Source organism: Dermacentor silvarum, chromosome 11 (assembly GCF_013339745.2).
Source record: "Dermacentor silvarum isolate Dsil-2018 chromosome 11, BIME_Dsil_1.4, whole genome shotgun sequence".
Taxonomy (NCBI): Eukaryota; Metazoa; Arthropoda; class Arachnida; order Ixodida; family Ixodidae; genus Dermacentor; species Dermacentor silvarum.
Genome location: NC_051164.1, coordinates 41005577 through 41015137, shown reverse-complemented (window position 1 = coordinate 41015137; position 9561 = coordinate 41005577).

Genomic DNA, 9561 nt, shown 5'->3' with positions numbered 1-9561 from the left:
CGAGCGCCCGCGCTGACGGGAGTTTCTACTCCTAAATAATCTTCCTCCGTGGCTAGCACGCTGGAGCCTTCGGCTCCAGGAGTTCGACTTCACTGTTGTCTACAAATCGGGGAAGCGGCACGCCGACGCCGACTGCCTGTCTCGGTCGCCTGTGGAGACTGCATTGCACGACGATGACGACGCGGCTTTTCTAGGCATGGTAGACGCTGTCGCCGTTTCACGCCTGCAACGCGAGGACACAGAACTGGTACCTCTTATTGATTACTTAGAGCCAAAAACAAGCTGCGTGCCGAGGTTATTCGCCAGAGCGCTGCCTTCATTTTGCTTGCGTAACGACGTTCTGTACAAAAAGAACTTTTCACCCAGTGGCAGCAGCTACCTACTTGTCGTTCCCGCATCTTTACGGAACGAAGTCTTACACGCCTGTCACAACGAGCCGACCGCTGGTCACTTGGGCTACTCCCGCACATTATCCAGAATTAGGCTAAAGTATTACTGGCCGAGACTTGCGCCAGTCGTGAAACGTTATGTCCAGACATGCCTGGATTGCCAGCGCCGCAAAACCCCACCCGTCAAGCCTGCTGGACTGCTGCATTCTGTTCAGATACCGCAAGCGCCGTTCGCACAAGTTGTCATGGACCTTTTAGGTCCATTTCCAGTGTCTTCTGCCGGCAATAGATGGATAATCGTCGTCACAGATTATCTTACCCGATACGCCGAAACAGGTACTCTCCAGCGGGGAACAGCAGCCGAAGCAGCCCGATTTTTCATTGAAGCCGTCGTCCTAAGGCATGGCGCTCCCGCAGTGGTCATTACCGACAGAGGTTCTGCTTTCACGGCCGCACTTCTGGATACCGTGTTGCGATTAAGTGGTACAACTCACCGAAAGACAACCGCGTATCACCCCCAAACCAATGGGCTGACAGAACGTTTGAATAAGACTCTGGCAGACATGATGAGTATGTACATCGACGTCGACCACAAGAACTGGGACGAGATTTTACCATATGTTACATTTGCGTACAACACGGCTCGCCAGGAGACAACACGCGTAACACCTTTCAGCCTCGTCTATGGCCGGGAAGTAACAATACTGTTGGACGCGATGCTGCCACACGAGTGTGGTGATCACGAGACTGGTGCCGAGGAGTTTACGCAACGCGCCGAGGAAGCAAGGCAGCTTGCACGCTTGCGCATCCAAGAGCAACAGAACTACGATGCCAGACACTACAATCTTCGACACAGACCCGTCACGTACAACGTCGGAGACCAGGTGTGGGTTTGGACTCCTATTCGTCGGCGGGGGCTATCTGAGAAGCTCCTGCGAAGATACTTCGGGCCGTACACTGTTCTACGCCGCATCAGTGACGTGAATTATGAAGTTGTGCCCGACAGTCCTTACTGCTCCAAACGCCGGCAGCATCTGCCCGAGGTTGTACACGTGCTTCGTATGAAGCCATATTTTGCATCATGACCTCACTTTTGCACCAGCACTGCACTTTCTTGGGCGCTTGGCGCATCGGGACGATGCTTCTTTCAAAGGAGGGGCAAATGCCACATGCTATATCGTCGCCGCGGGTATGTGCCCGGCCATGGAAACAACGCTGAAGTAGCGCGCGGGTAGAAAAACAGAGACGACAACGACGTTGCGTTTGCTGCTTATATAAAGTGCTTTTATACGTGCTGTACGCCGGCTTCCACGTCTCCTGCGAGGTCGTGACAATATTGCGTTAACAATGATTCGCAATCGTTGTGGAAGCGGATAGACAGTTATTGATGTCACGCGGTATATAAATACCAAGCGTTTATATTAAAAAAAAAAAAAACAAGCGCAACATATTTGCAATGAGATGAAGCCACAAACACGAAGATTATATAATTCCATGTACTAGATCGGTCATTCCCATTCTAGTTGAGCGATCGAAACGGCACTTTTCTCTATCGTAATTCTTGCGGTAAACTGTATGAGTGGAAGATCGCCAACGCCATGACTGATAATGTTGTGCACAACAATCGGACGAGAACGAGCGTATTTAGCATGAGCGAACATCGATGCACACAGTACGTGGAACCTGCGTAATTTTCTTTATGCTTCTATGAGGGTTAAGTACGGACAAGAATGCGTTTACTTCCTGCACGCGATTGCTCGAGAGCTAAATCTGACGTCACAATTCGTATCCCACCATAGCACCCCATAAACTGAGATTTCTGCTGTGAAGGAACCCTCCCTTGTAGTTCCCGTGCATATCCTTCTCGGCAACGTTAAGTGGTCCCGTGATACGCCGTCGCATTCGCTGGTGAAAGCGAGAACGTAATGACGCAACGAAGCTTGCGTTGACGCCTTCGCGATTTCATTGATATCTGTGACACAAATCAGCGTACCACATCACGTGAAATGACCCAATTGCGGTCAATTGTGGCTATTCGAATTTGCACTTGCACCGCAAGGGTTATGCAACGGATTAGAAGCCGCGGTATATTGTTGTATACGATTGAGTCGGATATCTAAGTAGACACTATGTGCAATACTGTTCAGAGTACTGGCATGGATGTGCGAACTACTAGAGTGGTATCTGCGCTTGATTTGCAGACCTGTAGAGACGTTAAGACGTCAATAGAATGGCGAGACGACAAAGCAAGGCTGTCACAATTTTTAAAAGAATAATCAAACGTGTGTAGAATGCCACGCACGTGTCATTAAGGAGTATATGAAAAAATAAACTATGCTCCATACGAAAGTTTTATAAATGTTTTCGAGAGAAGAGGAGGGTAAAACGTATTTTCAGAAATTGTCATTTGGGCAACCCGTTCACTATGTAATCTAACGTGTGGAGACTGCGAGGCAGATATTTTTAAATAAGCACCTAGTTGCTAGGCGTCAACAGTACGTTTACATTCTGCAGTGCCAAGGAATAAAACAATCGTTGATGGTTCGCAGACGTAAGCATTCCTAAGATTGCTGTAGCATCTTGCCTTCAGGGTGGCGGAGGAATGTTCTGTATTGTGTAGAATATTTCAGTAGAAATATTCCATACACTTGACATTTGTGCACTGGTATCTAAGCACGCTCTTCAATTGTCCTGTGTGATGCCCGTCTGCCGTTGCGAGCACACGTGCATCGCAGCCACTTTTTATTCTACGCTGTTATCAGCATTCGACATTTCTTTACTAACACAACAGCCGTGCTGTTAACACTTGTTCAAGACCGTTTATGCACATACTGCAGAAATAAAGTTCATCCCTGCTCCGCACACAAAGCATGCCAACTCATACGAAAGCAAGAAGCTTCATCTGAAACACAGTGATTGAATATATGATCTTAAAACTTATTTTTTTCTTATATTTCTTTACTGATTATATCTTGGTTGCTTTTTGCGACACTGATTTCCACGTTGAAGACCCCAAAAGAGGCCCGTTCCTGCAGAATAATCTTTTTGCATCTGAACTGGCTAAATTCTCACGTAGAATATGCTTGCTTTATTTGGGATCAATCTTGCTCCGCGTTAAACACTGCCCGTGAATCCGTTCAGAAGCGCGCTGCCCGATATGTGTTCTCTAATTACTCTCGCTACGCCACCGTTTCTTCAATGAAAGCTAATTTAGGTCTACCGACACAAGTCACGCCGCAAGTTCTTCCGCATAAACCTCTTTCACAATTTTTTTACACTTACCCAACGCTTAAAAATGATCTCTTCCTCCCCCAAGATTACGTGTCCTCACGGATCGGTCATAAACTCAAGGTTAAAATTCCGTTATGCCACACTAACACTTGCCATGCCCCTTTTTTGACGCAAAGAAGCAGTGAGTGGAACCACGTTCCCGCCTCCGTCTCAGCAACCGAAAACCGCTTTCAAAGTTGCGATGAACAATTTATTGTTAGAACACTCCTCGCTGTAATGCCCTCAGGCCCTGAGAGTATTAAAACAAATAAAACATAAATAAAACATCTTTATAGTTGTAGAGACAAATAAAATTATAATAGCTAACTGTTCAGAAAACATAAATCAGTAGCCAAATATGGCCGATAGTCTGCTTTAACAGCATTCCGACTTCTTCTTTCGCCCAAGTGCCTACGTCGTCGTTGTCGTAATACTCGCAGTACCTCGATATTGGCCGCGGCAGCCTAAACACCAACGTTGCGCTTGCATGAATGTGGGCGAAAGGTATGGCTGTCGTGAACAATGTGTTTCGCGGACAGGCATTCCCGCTACTAGCGCTACGTTTGCGTAGCATTTGCTTCCATATTTCCGCAAACACCAACCACAATTTAACTAACACCGATTCCCAGGTACGCTCGGGATTCATCGAAATGTTTTTTTCTTCTTTTTTTTCGTGTTAAGCTTGAACAGAAGGAATACCTCTTACTACACTACGTCCTGAGAGGGTCACGAATCATGACAACACCTATCCTGCTGCCGTACATGACGTTCCTCACTGACAGAAAAAAAAAGCTTACGGATAGCTAGTATCAAATAATAAAATAGCCCCACTAAAACGTTATATAAAAAGAAGCTTTATTGTAAACGTGCATCGTGATAAGGTGTGCAAAAACAGACGTTCTAAATTCGAGATGTGTGCATCTGCACCTTTGAGGGAAAACGAAAAAATTCTCTATGTTCTTTTTTTAATTTTTGTTATCCGTGACCCTTAAAGGGCAACTCCGGCGATATTTTGAGCAGTGTAAAGGTAATGAAATATTTAGGTTCCCGAGACCCCCCTGTCACGTGTCTGATAGTAGAATTGCTCTGCAAATTCGAAACCAATTTTAAATAAGCAAAAAAGTGCAATAACGAAACCGAAACCTGACCCTGGCAGCCGAGCGAACCTCTTCTTCTGACGTCACTAGAGGCACATAGCAGAGAAGGCATGCAGGTCTCCCCCGCGGGCGAACTACAACCGGCGAAGAGTGGACGCTCAGCTGATTCGTGACCGCGCCGGACCTTCTATTGACAATGTCAGCTGCACCAGCTCTTCGGATTTGCCACAGTGACAGCTACGATTCCAGCGAATTCAATAGCCCCGAATCGCCGCTTGCATTCGACCCACCACAACGGGAGCCAGCGGCCATGCGCAACAAATCGGGCAGCAACATCAAGACCAACGGTAACCCTATAACCTCTGATTTTATACGTGCTGCTTGCTCTTTTATACGTTTCTCGGGACATTCACTTGGAATACTCGCTGTAAGATGTGGAACGCGACTTTCCGCATTTGTATCCCGCAAGAATGCCGCTGACAGTCCAAAGCACCGATCCGGTGTATGTGTTTACATCGGCAGGTACAGCGACCGCTCGTCGTTCGCTTGAAATATAATGCTAGCCGCTTATCAGCGAAATCAATAAACGTTATAGCATAGCAAAACACGCTGATTTTGTGCATGCAAGCACATTTACATCACTCTGAGTCTCGGTGTTGTGAGCGACCACACGCTCTCGAAAACAGCGAGCGGTAGACCGTAGTAGGGGAGCGTTGTTATGCTGCCCCCCCCCCCCCCCCCCCCACCCACCTACTTACTGCCTTGGTATTATCTTCATGCACACAAATATTGTGGTACCCTGGCTATATTCAAGCGCATACAGATGGCTCTTGTCAAGCAAATTATTCTACAGCTGCCTTTGTCATTCCAGAATGGAACCGGATGCAGATGCTCAAACTGTCTCAGGCGACATCCCAGGTGATCAAAATTCATCCGGAGCCTTCCACTATGGCGTGCCTCATAATCATAACTTATTTTGGCACGCAAAACCTCAGAAAGAAGAAAGAAGAAGAAGACGACATCAACTACAGCAGAGATTTTTGCAATATTGTCGTCTCTACGATACATAAATTCAATGCAAAAAGGGAACCAATGGGTCATCCTTTGTTACTCGCAGGCAGCTTTGTCGTCACTTCATGGCGGTATCAGCAATTCTAAAAACATGGCGTTAGTTTATGAGACACTAACGGAACTCACAAAGGCAAGTAAAAAAAAAAAAAAAACTCACACAATGATGTTCCAATGAATACCTGGCCACTGCAATATCCCTGGGAATGTTGCAGCAGACAAGGCAGCTTGACAAGCGCATAATAATAGCGGCCCTTATGGTCTCCCTCTCAAGCAAGACGAATTGCGGCATATACTAAGACAGATCTCAGTACGTGGCTGCAAAGCGATGTGGTTTGATCAGAACTGAAAATCTTCAGATTTATTTCACATTGACCCTGCGCTTCAATTCAAGATCCCATCCACATTGGATACAACCAGAGCCTTTGAAACACTGATTCACCGTCTGCGCGACTCGGTACCACGTATACAAAACATTTTCCGCGAAAAAATTCGAGAGCTGAAAGTCTTAAATGTAGTTGTGGCAACGCGGATAAGGATGTGCAGCATCTTCTGTTAGAGTTTCCGCGACACGACACACACAGACAACGTTTAACACGTGATTTAGGGGCATTAAACCGCAGGCCCTTCAGCCTCAGGATGATCTTAGGTCCTTGGTCAACATATTCATTTCAAAGATGAGCTTAATGACCCTCCAAAAATTTCTAGTAGCGAGCAATATTCTCGGAAACTATTGAAAAGAGTAGTTATCTGTAATAAGCTCACTCTATGGGATCTTTTATGTTACCTGATTTTGGTTCATTCAACAATTGAACACGTGGGTTCATGTACCTTCATTTGATCCGTGCTTTCTATAGCCCTGATTTTAGTAAGGTGAAGGTGTTTACTATAGTGCACCTATGTGACTGAACTTTGTGTTGCTGTGTTGCTGAATTGACTTTCAGTTTTAGTGTGGCATTAGTGTACTTATGTGACTGGACTTTGTGGTTTTTGGATTTGATGTGTTTTGATTTAATGCGTGTATTGATAATCCTTTTTTTCCATATCTCTATCGTGAAAAGGGGTAGCCGGTGCCAATTAAAGGCGACAACATCTCCTAAATACCATATAATAGAAAAATGAGTTCCGTAAAGTAGTCATAGAGTAGATGATTGTGCGTATTATCGGTTAAATTGATGAACGCGCAGTTTTCTCGCGGTAACGCCGATGCCAGCATTGACACCGTTAACAGCTGAACGACGCGGTTGTTTCACTCTGCTGTATCGAAGCGGCCTCCGTACTGCCCATTTGGGATACGAGACAAACAGTGCATCGCGGAAGCTAAATAATGAGTCAGCATAACAATAGGTAAAAGTACACCCATGTACGAAGTCATATTTAATTAAGGGAAGTGTCCGCGAGTGCGATTGGCCGCCTTCGAGAACGGCAACGTATCGATGTTGACTAGCGCACCGTGTCGTCGCTTGTATCTATTTGTGTGTGCACTATACGAAATAAGGAATACTTTATTTCAAATCCGTATGGTTAAAACTGAACTACAGAAGCATTACCCTTCATCCTAATGGTTTTTTTAGCTTCAGGTCAGTCGCTCATGTCAACCAGCAGTAGACGCATCAACTCGGCGACTGTGATAGGCTTATACTCGGCCGAACGCGATCGACATCGGCTCAAACTGCGTGTGCAGATGGCGACGGCTAAAGTTCCATACAGTCAACAACGCAAAACCGCTTGCCTCCTACCTTTTGCCCTTCAATACAGAACGTAATTTTGCATGACAGCAACTTTCCACACCAAACACTAGCTCACTCTTCGGCCCTGTCATTTGCCATTCATTCCCAGCATGCTCTGCGTGTACCTATTTTTACGTCATAACGCAATGCAGCCAGTAGCTGAGGAGCAGGCAAGGCAGGTGTTTGGATGGAATGAACAAAGTGCATTTGCAAGAAATCTGCGGTACTCCCAAGCCTGATGTTTTCAAGAGGTGAGGGAATCGTGCAGAAGGACGCACTCAGGAAATTTTGTGCAGATCCGCTGACGTCGAAAAATTGCCGAAGTTGCCCTTTGAGTCTTTGAGTCAATCTCGTCAAGGAAAAAGACAAAAACAAGTGGAAGGAGTTAGTAGAAAGCGGGCTGATATAAATCAGATTGAAGGTGAGAGCAAGCCAGACCGTGCATGCGCTTGCAGTGGTTGGTGTTATTGCGAAAGGCTTTTTATATGTAAACGTACGAGAGTATTTACACGTAAGTACTTGTTCCACCGATCATCAAATAAATGTACGTTTATTGTATAAAGGTTTACGTACTACATTCTGTAGGCATCGTATAAGCGTTCACCACAAAACCTGTAACAGATTGTCTGTCGGAAGTGTGACAGATTATCTGTCGGTTTTCGTGAACTTGACTGCGTCAAAGGAAACAGTGACAATAGAGTGAGTAAACGTTTATTATGCACACATTTAGGATATTAAGCGAATTGCAGAGTCCTCGACAGGGACTATATGCGCTACAGGAAATGTTCGAGCAGATGAAGATATTGTATGCGAAGTGGTTAGTAACGAGGCAACGAAAAGTCGGGACCAGATTTCACGTTCTGAAGGAGACTTGTCTACGAAGGTGCATACTCTCAAATAATTAAATTAATAGTACTTAACGAAAGGCAAGAGAAAGGTTACAAGCGAAGCTCACGGCTCATTTTTTTTATTAAATAAATTTGCTGTATGACTTTGAAAAGTGAGTTACACATGCTCAGGAATCCTATTCAGTGGCTAAGATGTGGCCTTTTCATGCCTGTAAGGGAGTCGGCATGGTTCGAATATGCGACAATTAATCAGCGGAGAAGAAATACGTTTAAGGGCACTCGAGTATAGAGCTAGAAATGCATCCTATATTTCGCTTCTAGTCTCGCTTTTTTTCTTTATTTCGCCATGCTTTTGTTTTAGAACGGCTCAACATTGCACAAAAATGAACTGGCTTAGTTAGTGCTTGTGGGATGAGCACTTTGAGCACTGCATCGCTCGAAAGACAAGGACAGAACAGAAGAGGAAAACAATCCTTGGGCACTGACTAACTGAGAATTTAGTGCGCGCTGATTGACACACACCACATGTCTATATTTATTTACTTGGGACAATTTTTTAGTGATTTGGCAAATACCCCAATTCAGTCTCTTCAGGCGGATTAGCTACAAGGCGGACATTGCTTGCGTAACCACTGACAGCGCTACGGCAACAGTCGCCGGTATTTTCTAATAAATTTGTTTTCACTAGAAAAGCTGGCATAGTATATGAGTCCATGGTAATTCAGCGTTTTCATAGAGGACATAGAAAACTTGCCAAATAATGGTTGGAATAAGGTGTTATCTGACTTTATGCATAAAATATGACAACAGTGACAAGTGTGCAGTGAGCATGGGTTTGGCTTTTGAGAAGACCTCAAAACGCCGATGCCAGCATTGACACCGTTAACAGCTGAACGACGCGGTTGTTTACTCTGCTGTATCGAAGCGGCCTCCGTACTGCCCATTTGGGATACGAGACAAAAATATTGACTTTGTGCGAATAGCCCAGCCCTTTACAACTGCGTCCATCCCAACAGAAGAAAGATCCGACACTAAATTAATTTTGCTTTGACGAATATTTTCGCAGTCGATGCAGACTATATACAACTGTATATATATATATATATATATATATATATATATATATATATATATATATATTCAGGGTGTTTCAGCGAAC